Genomic DNA, 9,523 nt, shown 5'->3' with positions numbered 1-9,523 from the left:
CGAGCATTAGTTGGACTTCGTCAGGCATCTGCTCCAGGAATGCCTGTTTGAAAAGCAGACATGGGCGGTGCCCCTCCATCAGGGCTAACATCTTCGCCGAGTCACGTGACCGCGGCTTCCGAACGCCGGGTTCGATACCTGCGTGCGCCAGTAGGCGCCACTATACTACTACGATTTCTAGTTTACGTGCCTCCTTTTAGGATTTAACACAATCCTTAATTTATCTTTTGAGCCTCGGATACATCACTTTTCAAGTTGAATACTTCTGCCTAATGTAACAATTTTTTTTGTAACAGATGCATTATTTATTTTGCTTTTATTGCCATTCTTTGCCTGTCAGCCATCATCAACTATTGTCACCTTTCACCTCAGGCGCCTTGGCAACAAATTTATTAATTAACCCTTTCTCACAGACCACAGAAAAGGCCCTTCTGCCCACGATGTCAGTGCCGAACATGATGCCAAATTAAACTAATCACTTCTGCCTGCACATGATTCATATTCCTCCATTCTTTGCATATTCATGTGCCTGTCTAAAAGCCTCTGAAACACCACTCTCTTGCCTGGTTTCACCCTCACCCATGCAAGCATGTTCTCGGCACCAACCGCTCTCTGTAAAACAGCTCGCCTCACACATCTTGAAACGTTCCCTCTCTCACCTTAAAGCTATGAATCTAGTAGTTGACATTTACACCCTAGAAGGAGGGTAGGAACTGTTTACTCTGTCTACGACTCTCAGAATTTTATAAACTGTTATTACATTTCCCTTGAGCCTCTGATAGTTTAGAGCAGGGATTCCCAACCTTTTTTGTCCCGTTTACCACAGGCAACTTTAATAGCACATAACAATGTTATTTCACTTATTCATGAACAGCTAATGATGAACAGATACCAGTATACCAGAAGCAAACACAGTCAGTCTGATATTTGAGAAAAAATATGTACAAATCCAGAATCAACAAATTTACCCCCGGGGGTAAATTTACCCCAGGGTGGGAAACCTTGGTTTAGAGAAAACAATTCAAGTTTACCAACGTTTCCTTGCAGTTAATCCAGGCAGCATCTCTTGTGCACCCTCTCCAAAGTCTCCACATATTTCCTGAAATTGGGTGAACAAAACTGCAAAACTCCAATTACTGTCTAACCAAAGAATATTAAAGTTGCAACATGGCTTCCTGACTCTTATACACGATGTGTAGGAAGGAACTGCAGCTGCTGGTTTAAATCGAAGGTAGACACAAAATGCTGGAGTAACTCAGCGGGACAGGCAGCATCTCAGGAGAGAAGGAATGGGTCGAGATCCTTCCTCAGACTTATACACGATGTGGTGTCCAATGAAGGCAAGCATACCATACTCATTCTTTACCACTAGATAAATATTGTGTTGCTATTTTCAGGGAGCTATGGGTATAGCTTCCCAAAAACCATCAGCGTATTAAACACGACAACCTTGGTAAACTCTGAATTTACATAGATTTGGGGGGCATCATTTTTTATCTTTGCACTCTTCTTGGGTTTTTTTGAATATACTGAACTTTTATTTGTGTTTATTATGGTATTTAGACAGTACTATGTTTACATTATCTGTTGTGCTGCTATGTACTTTCTTAGATTTGATTTCCTAAAGTCCTATGTTTCACGTTTATCCAGATTAAACTTCATCTGCCATTTCTCAATCCATATCTGCAACTGATCTATGTCTTTCATACCACTCTTCACTGTACACAAAGCGGGTACAAGCGACAGGGAAACCAATTTCTGACTCATTGGCATTGTTTCTGGGGAAGATGGGTTTAATTAGACAGGGTGCACTTCAGCAGAGCCAGGAGCAATAAACCTTGCAGAGAGATTTGCCAGTGTTCATTGAACTAAATGAGAATTCAAAGTAATATTTTCCCTTGTTGAATTCTTAATATGCTGATCAAGAAACGCAATCTTGTCCACATTCATGAATTCATCTTCTGCTTTATTAAAACTAATTTAATGTGTCTAATCTATATGTAGGTTTTAGGTCTCCCAGAATTATTTGCATTGCTCCTGTTACATGGCCATCTCGTTTCCTGAGTTATGCTAGGCTAAATATTACAGATGCTCTTCAGTGACCTCTAAGCAACCTATATCAATATTTATACCCCTTTGTGTAGGAAGGAACTTCAGATGCTGGATGCTGGAGAGAGGAATGGGTGACATTTTGAGTCGAGATCCTTCTTCAGACTAGTCAGGGAGTAGGGAAAGGAGAGGTATAGATGATGATGTAGAGAGATATAGAACAATGAATGGAAGATATGCAAAATAGTAATGACGATAAAAGAAACAAGCCATTGTTAGCTGTTTGTTGGGTGAAAACAAGAAGCTGGTGCGACTTGGATGGAGGAGGGATGGAGAGAGAGGGAATGCCAGGGTTACTTGAAGTTAGAGAAATCAATATTCATATCCCTTTGCTAATTCTATACTCAACCCAAATGACGCTGGCCGTACAACATGCCGTTGAGCCCAGATGAATTTTCACCAATGTGCTGAGCTCCTCCCTTATTAATTCATCATAGTTGAAAACATTAGCGACGCGGTGGTGCTGGTTTCCGACGGGCACAGTGACGGATGCACCACACATCTCTGTCCTCTGTGCAGCTGGTAAGTTCCGCTTTAGTCTCAACGCATGCGTCTTCCATCAACGTCTTCAGCATCGTCTTGATTGGCCGTCCCGGGTCACATCTTCCATGGGTGGGTTCCTACAGCACAACCTTGTTTGCTGGCATTTCTGGATGATGGTGAATTTAAGAGAGAGTTAGATAGAGCTCGAGGGGCTAGTGATAGGGGACAATCAGCCATGATCACAATGAATGGCGCTGCTGGCTCGAAGGGCCGAATGGCCTCCTCCTGCACCTATTTTCTATGTTTCTATGACCAGCGAGCTTCATCCTCTCGACCTGATCATCTCGGTCAGAGGTGGAATCTCCCCATAGAGCAGGGTGCTGGTGAAGTGGTCCCTCCAACTGATATTTTGAACTTTTCTGAGCAATTGGGTGTAGATACCATCGAGAGACTTGGACAGTGTTTGAGTGAGAGTCTTATCCCTGGTGAGAGTCTATTAATAGACTAACCTAATTCCTGGTCACTTTTACCTGTCCTTCCCAACTATCGAATGTCCTAGAATATCTAGCCCCAGCTTTGTCTCCCTGGCAATTTGATCATCCCCATGTAATTTTGTTTGTGCTATCTTGTTGCAATATATGTGAGCATACATATATAGTGCCTTTAATTGTATTATTATAACATTTTCTGTACCTTGACCATTTTGGCTGCGTGATTTTGCTTTTACTGTCCATGTTGCCTGTTACATTTCTGACCTTCCATCCAGTGTAGTTTCCCTCCCTCCTCTATTCCCTTTGAGATTCCATCTCCTCGCTGTCAGGCTAAATCCTCTCCAAGAGCCCTGACGAATCTCCATGCATGGTTGTTGCTCCTTGTTCTGCTGGTGTGCAACCTATCTGATTAGTACGGTCCCATCTCCCCCACAAACAGTTTGAGAGTTTCAGAAAACTATTTTCCTTTCTCCAATACCATCAATCCTCCTATTTCTGCACTTATTAGCATGTGGTACAGGGAGTAATTTTGAGATTCCTACCTTTTAAGGTCCTGGTTTTTGGGACTTGCTACTTAAATTCAGCTTGTTGGGCCTTATCCCTTTTTCTACTATTTTGCTGGCACTAACATGGACCAGGATCTCTGACTATTCACCCCTTTCACGATGCTCTAAAGCCATTCCGTGACTCCTTTCTCTCTTCTATTTTCCCTGGTCCCCTCACACACCCTTTCCCCCCCCCCCCACTTTACCCCACTATAACGCTGTTTCTTTTTCCCTCCTCCCCCACTCATCTCCTACTCCACTGGATCACCTTCCTCCCCCTCATGGCCTCAGTCTCTGTGACTATCTCCATTCATCCATCCCCACCCGACTATTATTCGCTAATCATCCCCTCCTCCCCTATATCCATTCACCACCTGCACGCACGCTCTTGTATCACTGCGCCTTTCACCACTTTATACTGGCTACTTTCTGTTTCAGTCTAGATGAAGGTTCTCAATCTGAAACTCTAATGCCCCTGTCCCACTTAGGAAAGCTGAACGGAAACCTCTGGAGACTTTGTGCCCCACCTAAGGTTTCCATGTGGTTCCCGGAGGTTTTTGTCAGTCTCCCTACCTGCTTCCACTACCTGCAACCTCCGGCAACCACCTGCAACCTCCGGGAACCGCACGGAAACCTTGGGTGGGCGCAAAGTCTCCAGAGGTTTCCGTTCAGGCTTCCTAAGTGGTACAGGGACATAACTGTCCCTTTCCCTCCACAGATGCTGCCTGAACCGCTGGGTTCCTCCAGCAGTTCTCCGTTTACTGTAACCTAACTTGTACTGATGTCACATTGTCAAACACGAGACAACACCTCAACGTCACTCTCCAAGCCGCACACCACCCTGGCTTGGAAATAGATTGTGGTTCCTTCACTGTTGCTGGATCAAAATCATGGAATTCCCTCTCTAATAGTACTGTGTGTATACCTAGACCTCAAGTGAACCTACAGCGATTGCAAAAAGCAGCTCTCCAATACCTTCTCAAGGGCAATTAGAGAGGGGCAATTAAATGCAAGCTCAGGCCGTGAAGCTCACATCCCCGATTGAATGAAAACAAAACATCAGCATCAACAGACGCATTGCTGCATGAATATCAACGCTGATTACGGTTTTGTTTCCTTTGATTATAGAGTATCATGTACTCTACTCGATCACACAGAAGGAGTGATATTTACACTTAGGGAATGAAGGAAATATATATTTTATCTGTTTCTGGTCTCATTGAGGCCCGGATTACCACAGTAACATATGTTTTGGGATTCAAGTGTCAAAAGCAGCACAGTGGAGGACACAGTGGCACAATTATACAGTTGCTGACTTACAGCACCAGAGACCCAGGTTTGATGCTGACTAAGGGTGTATGGAGTTTGTACATTCTCCCTGTGGATTTTCTCCAGGTGGTCTGGATTCCTCCCACATACCAAAGACATGCAGGTTTGCAGGTTAATTGGATTCTGTAAATTGTCTGTTGTGTATAAGATAGAACTAGTGCACAGGTGATCTTTGGTCAGCATGGACTGAGTGGGCCGAAGGGCCTGTTCCCCACTGTATCTCTCAACTAAACTAAGAGTGTTTAATTGTCAACTGCCCTTGGGACTGGAACAATAACATTCTTATTTGATGAAGTGTCATTTCATCTGTTCTGCAGGATATTCAATGAAACAGCATGTCAAGTTTTCTCATGGTTGCTATCGACTAGTCTATCATTGGATTAGTTTGAGGAGAGTGAATTGTGTTTTTAACTGTTTAGTTTAGCGATACAGTGCGGAAACAGGCCCTTCGGCCCACCGAGTCCGCACCAACCAGTGATCCCTGCACATTAACACTATCCTACACATACTAGGAACAATTTACATTTATACCAAGTAATTTACTCTGCAAACCTGTACATCTTTGGAGTGTGGGAAGAAACCGAAGATCTCAGAGAAAACCCAAACAGGTCGCGAGAGAACGTACATACTTCATACAGACAACCCCCATAGTCAGGATGGAACCTGGGTCTCTGGCGCTGTTAGGCAGCAACTCTACCACTGCGCCACCATGCTGCCTCTTGAGTTAAGTAGGCTGACGGCTTCCAAAATTTTCACATTTTAGTTTTAAATGCCATAGGCCAAGAGCTAAAATGTCAGTGTTCTACTCCACTGCCCTACCCATTTTCCTCTAAGTCAAGCCCCACTGTAGTAATTAGTTAATTCATCCACTTCACCTTCTAAATGACATTCTCAGATAAAGCTACTGCATAGGATTGGGTAACAAATTGTCGCAATTAAGGTGTTTTTGTGTTTCACACACAACTTATTGAATCAACAGTTTTATTCCCAGACTCAATTTCCATACCGTTGTTAGTGCACGCCAACAAATTGCAGTATTAAAAGGTTATTACATCAACATAATGTTGTCAGGGTTTTGGTTTACTAGGTGTACAATAGCATAAATGCAAACCACTTAGACATACAAAGCATGTCAGTTGGCGGAACCCTTAACAGAAAGGGATAGCTTGAAATGAATAAGGATTAAACACCCTTTCACAAATGTGGAAAGCTCATACTCTAGTGAGTCACAGGTATATATTAATCAAATGTGATTGTATTTTGGGCATGTGCATTTGCCTGCAAATAAAACACATCTACGTATGAAAATGTAATCTATGAGAAGAGTATGAATTTTATTATGTTTGCTGAAAGGTCACATCCTGGATGCTTTTACAATCTGGTGGTGTGAACCGGAAAATGGTTCAATGAAATTCACAGGGGTATAATCAGATAAAAATTGACACTGAACCAAAAAGGAAAATATAAAACAAGTCCGTGAAACAGCCGTAGAAAGGTAGAGATTAAGAAGTGGAGACAATGTACCACAAGATTGTTGTACCCAGCTTGTACTTCATCAATGTAAATGTAGTAGACGCAAATTCTCACAGGGGTTTGTTTTCTGGCTTAGGTAGTATGCAAAGACTCTTCACTGGAAACCTGGAAGCTTTTCAGCCTTAAAATGGCATTTGGAAAGTCTGTAGGCACAATGAAACTGCAGTTTTAATTGATGTTCGCAGAGCTGCAGCTTTACAGCCCTAGTGACCCAGGTACAATATTGAACTCTGGTGATGTGTCGTGTTTGCATGTTCTCCCAATGACCACTTGGGAATCGCATGAGAGTTCCAGTTTTCCCCCAGATCCTAACGACATGCTGATATTGGCCACTGTAATTGCCCCTGGTGTAAGTGGGAAATTGGAGATTCAGAGTGCATTTTATGGACATGTCAGAGAAAATAGTTTACAGAGAAATAAGCAGGCTAATGGGATTGATGGAATTGCTCTGTGAAGCAGCATAGACTCGTTGGGCTGAATTACCTTCATCTATGTTGTAAGATATTATAATATGGATGAGGATCTGTGCAACTGTTCTAAATAGTGCCTTGGATTTCTTATGGAAGAGTCTAGTTTTTTTTCTGAAGAATGCAAGAATACCTGATGAAGATGCCACCAAGCATTGGTAACTCAGCAGAGAGTGTTTCACAAAGAGCAAATACTTTACAATTTATGAAGTAGTAATGCAGGAAGAGTAATGGGCCTGTCCCACTTACGCAACTTTTTTGGCGACTGCCGGCACCTGTCATAGGTCATTGAACCTGTCATAGGTCATTGGGACGACAGATGGCACAATGGGTTAAGTGTTCGGCTGGCGACCGGAAGGTGGCCGGTTCGAATCCCGCTTGGAGTGCATACTGTCGTTGTGTCCTTGGGCAAGACACTTCACCCACCTTTGCCTGTGTGTGAATGTGTGTGAATGTGTGTGAGTGATTGGTGGTGGTCGGAGGGGCCGTAGGCGCAGAATGGCAGCCACGCTTCCGTCAGTCTGCCCCAGGGCAGCTGTGGCTACAGAAGTAGCTTACCACCACCGAGTGTGACTGAGGAGTGAATGAATAATGCGATGTAAAGCGCCTTGAGTATTAGAAAGGCGCTATATAAATCCCATCCATTATTATTATTATTATTGAAGGTCGCCGAAAATTTTCAACATGATGAAAATTCAGCGGCGACCAGAAAGATGCTACGACGCTTTGGGCGACTGAGGAGACTACTCACGATCATACAGGCGACACCCTGGCGACATGTCACAGTGTGAAGCCTATATGGTCGTGAGTAGTCGCCCAAAGAGTCATACCTTGTTCTGGTCGCTGCTAGATTTTCAACATGTTGAAAATTTTCGGCGACCTATGACAGGTGCCATCAGTCGCCAAAAAACTTGCGTAAGTGGGACAGGCCCATAACAACCTCAGTTTGCGCACAGCATGACTCCACAAACAGCAATGAACTGATAATGATAGTGTTAAAACATCGGTAGGCGGCGCGACTCTCGTCAGCAGCGGCCTCTGCAGTCCGTCTGCGTTTTTATTATTTTATGTCTATGTTTTTATGTAGTTTTTGTTATTTTTTGTTGGGGTATGTGTGTGGGGGGGTGGGGGTGGTGTGGGGGGGAGGGGGTAACTTTTAAATCTCTCCCTGCACGGGAGACCCGACCTTTTCTTTGTCGGGTCTCCGTTGTCGTTGGGGCTGCAACGAGGAGCGGCCTCCAACAGGAAGACCGGGGGCTCTGGTGCCGACTACTCACCTCACCGTCGCGGAGCTGGCCGAGTCCAGAGCGGGTGGAGCTGTGGTGGACGCTGCTGCGACCCGACCCCCGGAGATTCGGTGGCTGCAACTGCGGGTCTGGCGGGCGGCACCGGGAGCCCGCGGGTCCCTGGAGGGAGACCGCTTTTCCGGGCTTCCGCAACGGCGACTTCTCCCGCCCGAGTTGCGGGGTTGAAGAGCTCCTGGAGCGGGGCCTTACAGCACCGCCCCGCGCGGCTTGGAATGGCTGCGGGTCTCTGCGAGCGCGCGCCGGGGGCTCTAACACCAAGACCCGGTGTGCGGCCTTGCATCACCCGGCGTGGCTTTAATGGCCACGGGACAATTCGCCATCGCCCGCCGGGGGCTTTGACTTTGACTCTGACATCGGGGGGGGGGGGGGGAGTGCAGTGGAGAGAAAAAATTTTTTGGCCTTCCATCACAGCAATGTGATGGATGTTTATGTAAATTATGTTGTGTCTTGGGTCTATTTGTTTGTAATGTATGGCTGCAGAAACGGCATTTCGTTTGGACCTCAAGGGGTCCAAATGACAATAAATTGAATTGAATTGAAAAAAAAAAAAATTGAACATAGAATAGTAGAACGCAGGAACAGGTGCTTCGGACCATGATGTCTGTGGGAACATCATGCCAAGACCAACTTATCTGCCTTAAATAATCCATATTTCTCCATTCTCTGCCAATGCATGTGCAATCCAAAATGCCGCTAACATATCTGCCTCAACCACAAGCCCTGACAGCGCATTCCAGGCACTCACCACCCTCTTTGTAAAAAAACACCCTACACATCGCCTTTAAATTTTACCTCTCTCACCTTAAAGCTAAGCCCTCTAATATTTGATATTTCCACCCCGGGAGAAAGCTTCTGGCTGTCTACTGGTGTTCCAGAGGTCCAAGTATTCCAACCTCTCCCTGTAGTTCATGCCCCCTAATACTGGCATCATACTGGTAAATCTCTGCACCCTTACCAAAGCCTCCACATCCTTCTTGTATTGAGGTGACTAGAACTGCATGCAATATTCCAAATGCAGCTTAACCAAAGTCCTATAAACTGCATCATGACTTCTTGACTCTTATACTCAATTCCCCGACCAATGAAGGTAAGCACACCATATGACATCATTACCACTCTATCTGCTGGTGTTGCCACTTTCATAGAGTTATGGACCTGGACTCCAAGATCTCTCTGCACACCAATGCTGTTAAGGGTCTTCCTATTAATTAAATATTTTCCCGTTACACATTCAACTTCCTAAAGTGAAATACTTCACA

At 44.7% G+C, this 9,523-nt stretch overlaps 1 long non-coding RNA gene across 1 annotated transcript; it reads right to left on the bottom strand.

Annotated features, from left to right (window-relative positions):
- Positions 1 to 524: 524 nt before the first annotated feature.
- On the bottom strand, positions 525 to 9,091 carry LOC116973976. The gene is made up of 3 exons (XR_004412229.1): positions 8,963 to 9,091; positions 6,316 to 6,318; positions 525 to 556 (listed from the first exon to the last, which is right to left on the bottom strand). It is a non-coding gene; the product is annotated as an uncharacterized LOC116973976 (long non-coding RNA).
- Positions 9,092 to 9,523: the final 432 nt, after the last annotated feature.

This window comes from Amblyraja radiata, chromosome 6 (assembly GCF_010909765.2).
Source record: "Amblyraja radiata isolate CabotCenter1 chromosome 6, sAmbRad1.1.pri, whole genome shotgun sequence".
Classification (NCBI taxonomy): domain Eukaryota; kingdom Metazoa; phylum Chordata; class Chondrichthyes; order Rajiformes; family Rajidae; genus Amblyraja; species Amblyraja radiata.
The sequence above is the reverse complement of the archived record's forward strand: the minus strand, read 5'-3'. Positions and strand labels throughout refer to the sequence as shown.